The sequence below is a fragment of the Balaenoptera physalus genome, assembly GCF_965194825.1.
Source record: "Balaenoptera physalus genome assembly, chromosome: 4".
In the NCBI taxonomy this organism is placed as follows: domain Eukaryota; kingdom Metazoa; phylum Chordata; class Mammalia; order Artiodactyla; family Balaenopteridae; genus Balaenoptera; species Balaenoptera physalus.
The window spans coordinates 126,352,133-126,367,366 of record NC_138891.1 but is presented as its reverse complement, the minus strand read 5'-3'; positions in this window follow the sequence as shown (position 1 = coordinate 126,367,366).

Below are 15,234 nucleotides of genomic sequence, written 5' to 3'. Positions count from 1 at the left end.
AATATATTTCAACTCCCACTAAACTAAGCCCTATGAGGGTAGAATCTTGGTTTTATTCCCCTATATCCAGAATGCCTCATCCTTTGAGAATGATTGGTACAGTCCAATGTTTGCTGATGAATGACTTATTTTTCACTTTGATTTGGGCACTTTTAAAATGGCTAAAATTTAGCTATATAATTGTCAGCACAACTTACATAACTGTTTTCAATTTGAAGATAAGATAATAAAACTTCAAGTATAATACATTTTTCAGGAAGGGGACTACTGAGAATGGTCTACTTGCTAATCATTAAATACCCGTAGGAAGACACAATGACACATTTTAGGCTCAAAGTTGGCAGATATGTATGAAAATTGTGGAATTGTGCTAGCTAGCTACATGAGGAGGGTTAAACCAACACACTGACAATGAAAAGCAGTAAGTTAGAAGTAACATTTCTTAGGTCATTCAGACAATAAATTAAACAGCTCTTGGAAGTGCTCTACCTAAACATTTCTTAAAAAGTGAGATAATAAATATTATCTCCTTTTTAGGTCACTTTGATTTTGGGTTTTGTTAATTGCACCTGAGTCATCAAAAATAATAAAACTCTTAAATGTTTTATTTAAAAACTTTTTGTTAACTTGTGTTCAAATACTAATGTTTTAAACCTATGAAATGGCTATAAATGCTACATCTAAATAATAATTTTAATTGTCTTACTCCTAATGTGATGAAGTAAGATTTAAAGATTCAAGCAGTAAAAATGTTAAGAATGCCTCAAGAGGGCTTCCCTGGTGGCACAGTGGTTAGGAATCTGCTTGCCAATGCAGGGGGCACGGGTTCAAGCCCTGGTCTGGGAAGATCCCACATGATGCGGAGCGGCTAGGCCCATGAGCCACAACTACTGAGCCTGCGTGTCTGGAGCCTGTGCTCCGCAATGGGAGAGGCCACGACAGTGAGAGGCCCATGCACCGCGATGAAGAGTGACCCCCGCTCGCTGCAACTGGAGAAAGCTCTCACACAGAAACGAAGACCCAACACAGCCAAAAATAAATAAATAAATAAATTTAAAAGGTACTTTCAGGAAATTAAAAAAAAAAAAAGAATCCCTCAAGAAAATGCCATATTGAAAAAAAAAAAAAAAAAAGGAAAAGACTGTGGAAATACACCACTAAATCGCCAAATTTTATCATCTGGTCAACCAGCAATAAAATTAGCAGGGATAATGTTTCTCTTTGTGTTGCTTCTGCTAGCCTGTAAGTACAGCCCTAATCTACACACACATACACACACACACACACACACACACACACACACACACACACACACACACCAGAGCTGATAGCTGTGGAAGGGCTGAGTTATGAGAAGGTCACTTATGGAAAGTGACATTAATAAAATGATGGAGTAAGAGATCCCCCACTCATACATTTTGTCAGTAATAATTTGGCAGCCATCCATGAACACCAGTGACTTTGTGGCAGCTTTGGGATCCAGGTAGGAGATTTTGAAACTTCAGTGAAGTCCAAGATTGAGGAGAACCATTTTCATAAGTCAAGTTTGCAGCTGGCTGGCTGACTTGCTGACCATGGTCCCAGCTATAGACCCCAAAACAGCTCCATACCCTTGAGGGCTCAGCTACAGCCCTGTCCGACCTTGAACTTGTCGATAATACAATATGCCAAGGAACCCAGGAGGAGTCCCATTCACTCATGCCTCAGGTAATAGGCACACAGACCTTGGTCCTGGCTGTAGACCCTGAAGGAACCTGTGACCTGGCTCTAAATCCTCTCAGCCATCGTCCAGGAGCCCCTACAGGTAAGTCTGCAAAATTTAGTCTGGCTATAAATTCTGAAATGGCTCTGTAACTGGGCTCCAGGCTCTCCCAGCTGCAGTCCATGAGTAGTCTTGCTAGCCCTGGGACCTTGTGGAAGACACTCTTGCCTGTGACCCTGGAGATCCTGAAGGGAACCTACACTCAGCTCCAGCCTTTCCCAGATTTTGTCTGTGAGATGTACTGCCAGCACAGAGACCCAGCAGGAAACACTCCCTTCTGTGTCCCCAGAGATCCTGAAATAACCCTGTACTGAGCTTTAGCCCCTTCCAGCCACAGTAAGGAAGCAGTCCTGCCTACCCAGGGATCCAGTGGGAGTCATACCTTCCACACACCTAGTAACAGACCCACTGTCTGAGGACCTAACTGCAGACCTTTAAGTGAACGCTTATCCCAGTGTCAGCTAGTAAACTCCTGGAGGTAGTCTTGCCCATCCAGGGACAAGACAAGATCCATGCCTGCCTAATCCCCTGGTAATAAGCCCACTAACCACAGACCAACCAATCGCAACCACCAACCACAGCTCCAACCCAGTATGACTGTGATTTCAGAGGTAAACCAATGAGCCCAGGGAATAGACAGGAGGAAATTTTACCATTCAAAAGCAGTCTGTAAAGACTGTAAGAGGTGTTTCCTCCCTTAAATGTCCAGGCACCACACAAAGAAACAGGTAAATATGATACCATCTAAGGACACTAATAAAGTGCTAGTAACCTACCCCAGTGAAATGGAGATCTATGAATTGCCTGAACCAGAATTCAAAATAATCATTCTATGAAACTCAATGAAGTGCAAGAAAACACAGACATTTAAACAACATCAGGAAAAATGCATGAACAAGATTAGATGTTGCATAAAGAAATAAACCCATAAAGAAAAGAGCAAAACAGACGAGCACAATGACAAAATGGAAAAAATCAATAGAAAGCTTCAATAGCAAACTCAATTATGCAGAAGAAAGAATGAGCAAATCAAAGACAAATTATTTGAAATTAGCCATTTAGAAGAACAAATAGAAAAAAGGATGAAAAAGAGTGAAGAAAGCTCACATAAATTATGGGACACCATTAAGCAAATGAACATTCCCCTCCTGGGAGTCCCAGAAGGAGAATAGTGAGAAAAGGGCAACAAGATTATTTAAAGAAATAATACTTGGAAAAGTCCTAAATCTTAGAGAGATATGGACATCCAGATACAGAAAGCTCAAAAGACTGCAAGCAAGATTAACCCAAAGAATATTACCTCAAAATACATTATAATCAAAATGTCAAAAGTCAAAATGAAAGAGATAATTGTGAAAGCAGCAAGATAAAAACAACTAATCACATACAAGGGAATCCCCATAAGACTATGAAAGGATTTCTCTGCAGAAAACTTGCAGTCCAGGAGTGAGTGAGATGATAAATTCAAAATGTCGAAAGGAAAAAAAAAAAAAAAAAAACGCTGTCAACCAAGAATATTATACCTAACAAAGTTGTCCTTCAGAAATGACAGAAAGACAACCGCAGAACAAATGCTAAGAGAGTTTGTCACTATTAGACCTGCCTTATAAGGTATGTTAAAGGGAGTTTTCCAAGTTGAAATGAAAGAATGCTAAGTAACAACATAAAAATGTATAAAAGCATAAAACTCCCTGGTAAAGGTAAATATATAGTCAAATTCAGAATACCCTAATACTGTAATGGTGATGCATAAATCACTTTTATCTCTAGTATAAAACTTAAGGACTATAGTATTAATAATAAATATAGCTACTATAATTTGTTAGTGGGTGCACAACATAAAAATATAAGTGTAATATCAGTAACATAAAATATGGAGGAAGGAGAAATAAAATTGTAGATCTTTTGTAAGCAATCAAAGGTAAGTTGTTAGCAGCCTAAAATAGACTGTTATATCTATAAGATATTTTATGTAAGCTTGATGGAAACCACCAAGAAAAAAAAAAATCCTATAATAGATATACAGAAAAGAAAGAGAAAGCAAATAAAGCATATCACTCCAAAAAAAAAATTACAATGGAAGATAGCAAGAGAAATATAAAGGAAAAAAGGAAATAAAAAAAAATTCAGAAAATAATTAACAAAATGGCAATAGTAAGCCCTTATCTATCAATAATTACTTTAAATGTAAATATAGTGTTCTCCCATCAAAAGACAGAGTGGCTGAATGGATAAAAAATACAACACATTGCCTACAAGAGACTTACACAAGGTTTAAGCACACACACAAGCTGAAAGTGAAAGGATGGGAAAAGATATTCCATTTAAATAGTAACCAAAAGAGAGGAGTATATATATATATATATATATATTTTATACATATATTTATACATTATATATATATATTTTATACATATATTATCAGTCACATGAGATAAAGAAGGTCAGTATATAGTGATAAAGGGGTCAATTCATCAAGAAAATACAACAATCATAAATATATATGCACCCAACAATAGAACACTTAAATACTTAAAGCAAATCATAATAGAACTGAAGGGAGAAATAGATAGTAATACAATAAGAGTAGGGGACTTCAATAACAGACCATCCCTACAGAAAATCAGTAAGGAAATGGTGGACTTGAATAACACTTTATACCAATGGATGTAACAGATATACACAAAACATTTTATCCAAAAGCACCAGAATATTACATAACATACTCTTGAAAATGAGTTGGAGGCATCACGCTTCTGATTTCAAACTATACTACAAAGCATACTAATAAAACAGTATGTTACTGGCATCAAAATAAATTCAAGACCAATGGAATATAATCAGGAGGCCAGAAATAAGCCACACATATATGGTCAAATACTATTTGACAAGAAAGACAAGAATACTCAGTGTGGAAAGGATAGTCTTAGTTAAATGGGATTGGGGAAACTAGAAATTCACATGAAAAGTATGAAATTGAACTCTTATCTGACACCACTCAAAAAAAAAAAAACCCTCAAAATAGACTAAATACTTAAATGTGAGACATAAACTATAAAATTCCTAGAAGAAAATATAGGGTAAAAATTCTTTGATGTTGGTCTTGGCAATATATTTTTTTTGATTATGGCACCCAAAGCACAAGAAACAAAAGGAAAAGTTAACAAATGGCAATACATGAAATTAAAAAGTTTCTGCACAGCAAAAGAAACAATCAACAAAATGAAAAGGTAACCTGCAGAATGGGAGAAAATATTTGCAAACCATATATCTTATAAGGGGTTAATACCCAAAATTCATAAAAAAACTCATACAAGTTAATACCAAAAGTTAATAACCTGATTAAAAAGTGGGCAAAGGACTGAAATAGATATTTTTTCCAAAAAAGACATACAGATAGCAAATAGGTCCATGCAAATGTGCTCAACATCACTAATCATAGGGGAACGCAAATCAGAACCACAATGAGATATCCCCTCACACCTGTTGGAATGGCTATTATATAAAAGATAAGAGATAATGAGTAATGGCAAGGATGTTCAGTAAATGGAACGCTTGTGGATTGTTGTTGAAAATGTAAATTAATAAAATCATTATGGAAAACAATATGAACTTTCCTTAAAGAATTAGAAATAGAACTACCATAGGATCCAGCAAACCCATTTCTGGTTATATATTTGAAGGAAATAAATCACTAGATCAGGAGATATCTTCACCCCCATATTCATTGCAACATTATTCAGAATAGCCAAGATATGGAAACAACCTAAGTGACCAGCAATGGAAGAGCGAATAAAGAAAATTTAGATAGATGATAGATAGATAGATAGATAGATAGATAGATAGATAGATAGATAGATAGATAGATGATAGATAGATAAATAGATAGATTGATTGATTTTTACTCAGTCACTAAAAAGAAGGAAACCTGACATTTGTGACAACATGGATGGACATTGAGGGTATTAAGCTAAATGAAATAAGTCAGATAGACAACAACAAATAATGTATGATCTCACTTATAGGTGGAATTTTAAAAAGTCAAACAGAAACGAAGAGTAGATTGGTGGCTGCTATGGGTTGGATGGTTGTTAAAACGAGGAGATGTTTGTCAAAGAAAACAAACCTCCAGTTATAAGATGAATAAGTCCTTGGGGTCTAATGTATAGCATGGTGACTATACATAATAACACTGTACCATAGAACTGAAATTTGTTAAGAGAGTAGATCTTAAAAATTATCACCACAAAATAAAATGATAACTATGTGAAATGATGGATTGTCAACTAGCCTACTGTGGCAATTATTTTGCAGTATATATGTATACCATACCATCACATTGTACACCTTAAACTTACACAAAGTTATGTGTCAATGATACGTCAGTAACTCTGGAAAAATACATAAAAATGAAAATCACTTATGATAAGGAAAGAAAAACAATATCTTAGGATTTTTTCCCCCCAATTTCAGATTGTTATTTTGGGAACAAAATCTTTACTGAGAACCAGAAGTTTCTCTTACAAAAATCACAAAGAAGGTGTCATGAATTGAGTAACAGATGAAGACAGCAACATCTAGCAAACAAGACACAAGCTATTATCCTCATAAAGAATAAGAGCCCTGCCATCTATATGGCTTTAAAGCAGAGGAAGTACATGCATGAAGCAGTTAATTACCAGCATAACAACTAGATATTCAGAATATGGAGATTGGCAGTGAGTACAATCACATAATATGTCATACCAAACACATCTATTACTGAAAGAAAATCAATCCTTATTTTGCCCTACCAATAGCACCACAGTGAAGTAAACACAAATATTAATAGAAAACAAAGAGCAAGTTTTTCAACAATATAGGACTGTGATTTCAGGATTTATGCTATCTCAGATCAAACTCTAGCTCTGTGATTCCTGGCATGAAATTGCAAGGATTAAAGAAGATGATGCATTTAAGCCCTTATACTTGTAGTCATTCATTAAATGCGAATTATCATCATTATTGAAATGGTTGATAACACTTCAATAATTAACCACTAATATATTTATCAGAAAGGTAAATGTGTAATTATAAATGTAATAAAAGAAACAAATAAAATAGTTTTATGGTTCTCTAAAGCCTGTGGAGTTATGGATGATCCCTTGAGAAGATGTTATTTAGACAAGGATAACATATCAAGGAAGTAGGGTAGGGGCAGGGAGAAGGTATAAAAATAGGCCTAGGGAACTACCTGCGAGGAGACCTTGAGGCTGAAGGGAGATGGCATTGTGCAGAATTTTGACAGCTGTGTGTTGAGTACTGTTAGTATAGATCGTGCATATATGATACATTAATATATATATACAGCTATATTTTCAATAAGAGAGGGAATCTTGTTGGTTTTATGCTTGTGAGAGTAGTAATATTATACCCAACAATTAGCACAGATTTTAGCAAAAGCTTTTCTCTCCATAAATACTGATTGAAATATTATTTTACACATATGTGCAAGCACACAAGCACAAACATGTTTATTATTTACAATAAGACTATATGAATATTTAGGGGAAAAATTGTGCATTTGGCTGCTTATTTAAGATGAGCTTTGTTGGGTACTCATGGAAGAGGGAGGTACAGTTAACAGAGGACTTGAGTAAGGTGGTCATTTAGAGATGACTGAGGTAAAAGGGAGTTTCTAAGAAAATATAAATATAATGACAACAAATATAGTATATTTCGACTTTATTTAATATTGTATACAAATTTATATATTCTATTTTGTGCATTGTCCACATATATAAACAAAGCATTACTTTAGGGCTGAATTCAGAAGTATTAAAATTTTGAAACGGCCATATTGGTCAAAAAGAACATTTGTTAGTGGCTGCTGTACAGAAGTAAATGAATTGATCTCTGGGACCAGTTATTACATGGAGTTCTAATGATTCTTTAGCTAGTTTTTGTATATTATAATTAACCTTTTGAATGTAGTTTAGAGCAGATGAAGTTCTTTGTTTCTGTTCATAACTCCTTCTTTTTCTCTCTCATTTTGGGTTAAGTCAATTATTCCTAGGGAGTATTGTTGCATAAAATATATCATTTCTTTGGATAAAGAAAAAACAGAGATGGGGAATGGAAGAATTTTCACTTTATTTCATTAGATATTGTTTTATATTCCTGACCCTAAATGTTTGATATGGGCAAACTTATTTTATGTTGTGGTGTTTAAAGTCTCTGTCATCTAAGTGACAGAGACTGTTTTTTATGAAATGAATTTAAAAATTGTTCCTTTAATAATATTACACAGAAATCATCTGCTTTTAGAGAGTCAAAATTGTACATATATAATATTCCTACTAAATTGTTACTTATAAAAATAAATTTAATATAAGTTTGTGCTAAGGGATTCCATTAATATTTATGTATAGTTTTATAAAAGAGTTTTAGTACTTTTGACTGAAGAAAAAGACAATTATGTTTCTAGCCTTTATTCCTTGATATCTGTTTTGTATGAGGCTATTTTGGTAAAATAATATTTTCTTTACCATATGCCAGGATACGGAAAAGGTAGAGGTGTTTATGATGAATAAATTTTGCAAGCAAAATGTTAAGACTTAAACCAAAATTTTAAAAACTCTGAACATTTTCACTGATATTAAAGCAAACAAAATAATATATCACCCAACATTTTTTTGTGTGATTCTTATAGATAATAAATAAAGCAGAAATATTTTATAATGTTCAAATGTTTTAGTAAAATTAGTTCAAAACTTGTTTCTTTAATAAATACAAATATTAAAATATAAATGTTATATATAGCATATATGTGTTTATAATATGTTTTTGTGTTTTCTGATTGATTCAATTAAAAATGCAATGAAACATGAAGCATGCTGAACAAATAATGTACACATTTCAAGATATATTATTTTGAGAGTTATTGAAAGCCATTTAAACACTGGTTTTACTTGCTTCTACCTTCTGACAAATAGTCAATAAAATTATACTATATTATATTCTTAAAATATTGAAAATATATTTATATGGTACCGAGTAGATTCTAGGATGCTTTGTCATATATTTAATTCACTTACTATTTAACTCCTTTATCAATCTGCTAGAAAGGTATTAGTTGTCTCATTTTACATATAATGGAACCAATGTTCAAAGAAGCTCAAAACTGCAAGGCTAGTATATGATAAAACTAACACTTGAAGCTACATTTTCTGACAGCCCTGTGCTTCCAAAAGTCACTCATATATTTTATAATATGTTCACAAATACATTACTTTTATATTAGCTTACTTTAGAATACATTAAAAAGTGGGAGATTATTTGATATAGTGGATCAGACAATGAGTTTGTGATCTAACAGGTGTCTTCAAATTTGCCTCAATTACCTCCAGCTATGTGATCCACAAGTTACATAATTGGGAATAAAAATGAGATACATGTAGTTATTTTATTAATTTTATTGCCTATCCAACTCAGGTGGCAAAAACATAATATAAAATGATTGAGTGACTGTGATTATTCTAAGACTCATTGTATTAGTCTGCTCAGGTTGCCATAACCAGATACAACGGACTGGGTGTTTTAAGTAACAGAAATGTATTTTGTCATAGTTCTGGAGTCTGGGAGTTCAAGATCAAGGTGTCCGCAGGGATGGTTCTCGTGAAACTTTTCTTCATGGCTTGGAGAAGGCACCTTCTCCCTGAGTCTTCACATGGTTTTTCCTCTGTGTGTGCAGAGAGAGACAGAAAGATCTCTGGTGTCTCTTCCTCTTCTTAGAAGGATAGCAGTCCCACCCTTAAGACCTCGTTTCACCTAAATTAACTCCTTAAATGTCTAATCTTCAAATACATTCTTATTGGGGGTTAGAGCCTTAAAATATGAATTTGGGGAGCACAAAATTCAGTCCATAACATTTATAGAAAAAATTAGATAAAGAAACCAAATAGGTAACATCATCGACCCAAACAGTATGGTTAACAGATTTGTAAGAAAACATACAAGTGTCTTTATTATAATCTACTCATTCTTTTATTCATTTTTAAAACAAATATTCTTGAGGCATTTGCTATATGCTGGGCCAACTTCTAGTTGCTGGAAATGACAGAGTTCATTGTTAATATTTTATCCTACTTCTCTTGGGTATCATGTGAGGCTAAGTTCATTTCAAGAATAAAAAAGGAAGAAGAAGCAGATTCAGTTTTTTTTTTTTAATCGTAATTTTTTTTTTTTTTTGGAAAAACTTCAATCACATACTTTATTTCCCTCTCAGTAATACTAGCTTTATTGTTTTCATTTAATATGCAATAATTTTTGTCATTAAACAAATAGAAAATCTTATCCCTTCCCCTCATTTTAAACAAAAGAGCAATGAATAAAATTCTAGAGTTCTCTCTACACAGATTAGATTAAAACTTTTTTTTTTTTAAGTTGGCTTACAAGACAAATCACAAATATCTGACATTAACCAGGATAGGAAGACATGGACAAGCGTTCTCAAGCATTGTGCGTTTCAGGAAAAGTAGGAACAACTTTTCCAAAGAGCAATTTGATGGTATCTATTAAAAATTTAAACATGCTTTTAACCCAACAATTTCGTGTCTAAGAAAACATATTAACTGTAACATTTTGGCTAAGATTTCTAGGGAAAGAAGCAAGATGAGCCACATATTATTCCAATATAAAAGGAACTCAGTTCATCATAGCTGGGCCTTACATCATCCTTAAGAAGTTAAATGGTACGGCTGCAATTATAGGTCCCTGATTCCTACTGTGGGTAGAGGAATGTGGAGAATTATTTCCACATGGCAAGTTACTATTTTTTTATATATTTGTCATGTCTAACTACAAATATAGTCACTGTATGGGTATTACTCTAATTTGATCAAAAGAGTAAAGAGCTATAAAAATTTTTAATTATAATATCTACCTTCCTAAACTGTAGTTCTCATTGTTATTAAATTTCTCTTCTCTTGATGGTTAAAAGAGGTTTTGAAGTTTAAGTATAAGAATAAGATTTTCTATTGTGAACTCTCACTAACAATTTATTACATTTTAAAAGCTAAAATTCATTAATTTTTAAGAAGTTAATCTCAGGTGAGTAAGAATATGTCTTGAGTATCTCTTTTTACTACAAAAAGAAAATTTAAAGGTATAATTTTAGAGAAATTAAAAGGTAGCTTAGTGGTTTGTGCTTAGTTCTAAAAATTGGCTGAAGCTCCTCAAATGTTAATTTATTAAATATATATTTATTGATTACCTACTATGGATTGGGCATGATTATAGGTATGGTTGATATAGTGGTAAAGAGGGAAGAAAGCAGCATTAATTCATGAAACTTTTATCCTAATGGTGATGGTGGAGGGCAGAGGGATAATAAATGTATAAATAAGTAGGAAACTACTAAGAAGTGTGATAGATAAATGTCACTGTCAAAATTAAGTATGGTGATAGAATAGGACAATATATGGAGTGTCTTTGATTGCATGTTTAAATAAGGTTTGGAATAGGAAGGGGCTTTTAAGATGAGACCTAAGTGACTAAAAGCAGCTGGCCTACAGATCTTGAGAAGGGCTTTTATGGGATATAACTGCCCTAAAGTAGACATGTTACCAAACCAAAACTTGACCGCACTCACCCACATGCAGTAAAGCCAATCTACTGATACCAGGTTGTGGTGAAGGAAAGTTCAGTGTTTTATAAGGCACCACACAAGGAGTCTGTGACAGCTAGTGCTCAAAGAGCCCAAACTCTCCAATGGGCTTCAGCAAAGCATTTTTAAAAGTAAGGCAAGGGAGGGCAGTCCCAGGGTATGTGATCAGCTCATGCACAACACAATTCTCTGATTGGATGATGGTGAGGTAAAGTAAAAAGGCCATAAGCTTTTACAAATATTTCCTGGCTCTGGCCAGACTCTGGAGGGAATGTGTTACTTTCTTCCATTTGGCAGGGATTTTAGCATCTATATAACAACTCAGGAGAAGTGTATCAGATACTATTATCTAGGTACTTTAGAGAGGAGCTAAAGCAGAGGATATGGGGGGAAGGGTCTGTCCTGGAAAGGCCCCATAAGATCTTGCTCATTTACAGACACAAGCTTTGTATGATGAAGATAGTAAAGAAAGAAAATGTGTATACAGTAAAGAGAAAAAAAGTTGGAGATGAGGGTGGAAATTGTGGGAAAGTCAAGAATCAATTAAATTAAGACTTTATAGAACAAAATAATGGATTTAGAGTTTGCTTTCACTGCAATGGGCAGCCATTGAAGAGTTTTGGCAGGGAATGGAAATGATGTAAGTTGTGTTTTTGTTTTTATTTCTCCTTGGAAACTCTGTGGATGGCTGATGGCAGAGGAGCAAGAGATAAAGTAGGAAAGATCAATTTGGATGACTTTGAAGTGTTCAGTGTGAGAAAAGATCTTTATTTGGGTTAGTGTTTTCAGCATATATAAATATATGGTAAGAAACCACACATTTAGAGTGAGTCTGGACAAGCTTTCTCATGGTTTGAGTGTGTGGGGAAATTATGACTCTTAAAAAATGATTTGAGATGTTACCATTTACTTGATTAAAAAAGTTGTGTGAGAAATAGTGTGTGGGCTGGACATTTGAAATATCAGTAGAAGTTTAGAGGTGAGATCATGCTGGTGACAGAATTCTGGATGTCATCAGAATAGAAATGCTTTTAAAAGCCACATCACTGTATGACATCATCTAGAGAACAAAAGTAGGTAGATAAGAGGCTCAGAACCAAGTCTTGGAACATTATAGGATCCACAGTTTCACTTTTTCATGTATTATTTTCAAATTCAATCTTACAGTATCTGACTTCTTGGATCCAGGCATTCCAAATATAGACTCAGTAAATAGATAGTCCACAGGTCAATAACATCATCTTGCAATATTTTCACAACCAGGAAACTTGTCTATACATGTATATGTACACCTAGAGTTTCATTTACAATATGAAATGGCTGCTCTCTGCATTGTCCCTACACAGTTTTGGTAGTTGAACTTCTTAAATGACAACTCAAAGGTATAAAATAAAAATTTCCAGAAATAACGTTGGAATCTACACAGTCTATTATAACCTAGCCTCAAAAGTCATTGTCAGGTATTAAATTTTGTCCCCATGGAATTGACATGTTGAAGCCCTAACACCCAATATTACTATTGCCACCGCATATTATTGGCTTTTTGTTGATATTAAATCTCTCTTCTCTCTTACTTTTATATTTAGATTAATGCTATTGCCTTTATCTGTTAGAACTTTGCCTATAATCACTTGCGATCTTTTGTTAATATAAATCATGGTGATAGGTTTGTGATAATTATTACCCTGTGATGACTTTACATTGGCAGACTCTGAGTTCTATGTATTTACTTTTCAAAAAAAAATTTAGAAATAATTGACATATAACACTGGGAAAGTTTATAGTGTACATGTTTATTTGATACATTTATATATTGCAATGTAATTACCACTTTAGCATTAGCTAACACCTCTATCACATCATTTAATTTATGTTTCTTTTTTTGTGGTGGGGACATTTAACATCTAGTCTCTTAGAAACTTTGCTTTAACCATCACATTTATCCCTCCATTTGTTGTTGCAATAGAATGTAAGTGTATCCTGCCCCTAACTAAGACAGAGTTACCCACATAGAAAAAGAAATAAAACCTGCTGGAGAATTTTGTAAAACTAAGTTACTATTATATGAAATCTCTGGTATCAATCCCATTATGTCTCAATTAAGTCTTGTCAGTTTATTATTTTTTCTTTCTTTTTAAAGAAACTTGGATCCAGGAAGAAGTAAATTCTCAATATATTTAATAAAGCATTTAGCATTAGGATAATGCTTTAGTATCATTAACAAAAATTTAATATTTAAAAAAAATTTCCTGGGTGCTATCAAACTGATGGTAGGCAAATTCTAGAGACTGGACTTTAAGAGAAATAAGGAAGATGTTTCTCTTGGTCTTCCAAGTCTTTTTGTGTCTTCCAGTTTGTTTGTTTGTTTTTTCTGGGAGACATTTTATTTTTTATCTAAGTCATCAGTGGCTTGCTTTTCTGATTATATTTTCACATTACTATTATCTTTAACTGCCTGATAAGAAAAAGAGTCACTTAACAGAGCATTTTTAAATGAAGTTTAGTGAATGATATAGATTTTTTAGATTCCTTCTCTTTTTGGAGCCAATCTACACAATAGCCCTTATAGTTTCTAGGACATTTACTAGAGAAATTGCACCCAAATTATGTACTCCCTAACATATTCCAGAGTCAACCCTAAGAGCCTGATGTATGTTAATTTCTGAAATTCATTGCAGACATGTTCAAACAAGCCGACAATGAACAAAAATTTGTTTCTTATTATTGGAGAATGAAGAATATTCATTAAAATGAAGCACCCTGTGAATTAAATGGAAAAAAAAGCATATTATATTTTGAACAGGAAGAAAACAACACTGTTTTTCTACATCGAACAGACCCTCAGTGAAAATAGTGAAAATATTATTGCATATTTGGCTTGGCTTGGGGTTATTACCTAAATGGAAAGAAAATGTATTTGTAAAAGATGTTTTGTATACAAAAATTTGCACTTATATATTCTGTAGGTAACATGTACTGTTTAGATTCCATTGAAACAGATGCTATACAAATGCACAGTTCAGTAATTGTTCATGGATTAGGAGTGTTTATGTTCATGATCGGAGTTTTTAAATACAATAAAAACAAGAATCTTTCTCTCTTCCTACCCAGAATGTTATACATTATCATATGTGGTTCTGCCCTGGCTATAATTACAACAAAGTAATTATATTTTTGGTCCAAACATTGGTCTAAACAAGGTTGGTAAATGTCCTCACAAAATGCACATAAAGTGAAATTGACTGAATCAAACGTTCTCTCTTTATTAACGTGGTCTACTTGGGCTGTCATACTTTGTTTCTGTTTCTCATATTTTGATAACTTGTCCCTGGGGGACAGCTAGAGGAAATGTTCCTGCGGGAGAAGTGAGTGGTGATAGGAGACTCTATGCAGCACTGGGAATAGAAGACAGAGAAAAGACCATAAATAATTCCTACAGCAGCTAAGAAAAGGTTGAAACTAGAGAATTACACATAAAGTCATCTCAGTTCTGGCAAGGACATAGTCAAAAGCTAGTATAAAAGACATAGGTAGCATGGGGCTTAGGAACTGGGGACAGAGGCAGGGTTTATAAAATAATAAGGATAGAGATAAGCTTTGAAGGCTCCAAAGAGTCCCTTTTCTTAACTCTGGGGGAATTATTTTATTGCAGCAGTACTATTTACTCGGCACCTGTATCCTATTGTTGGATGTTTTGTTTAAAGTTCTCACTCCCGCTTTTTAGTCTCTCTCTCCCAGATTTTCCACCTCTAAAATGGTGAGTTCTGAGACTGGCTGGTTCTTTGTGTTTCACCTCCATTCCCAGACTTGTTGACTGCTTGAACTC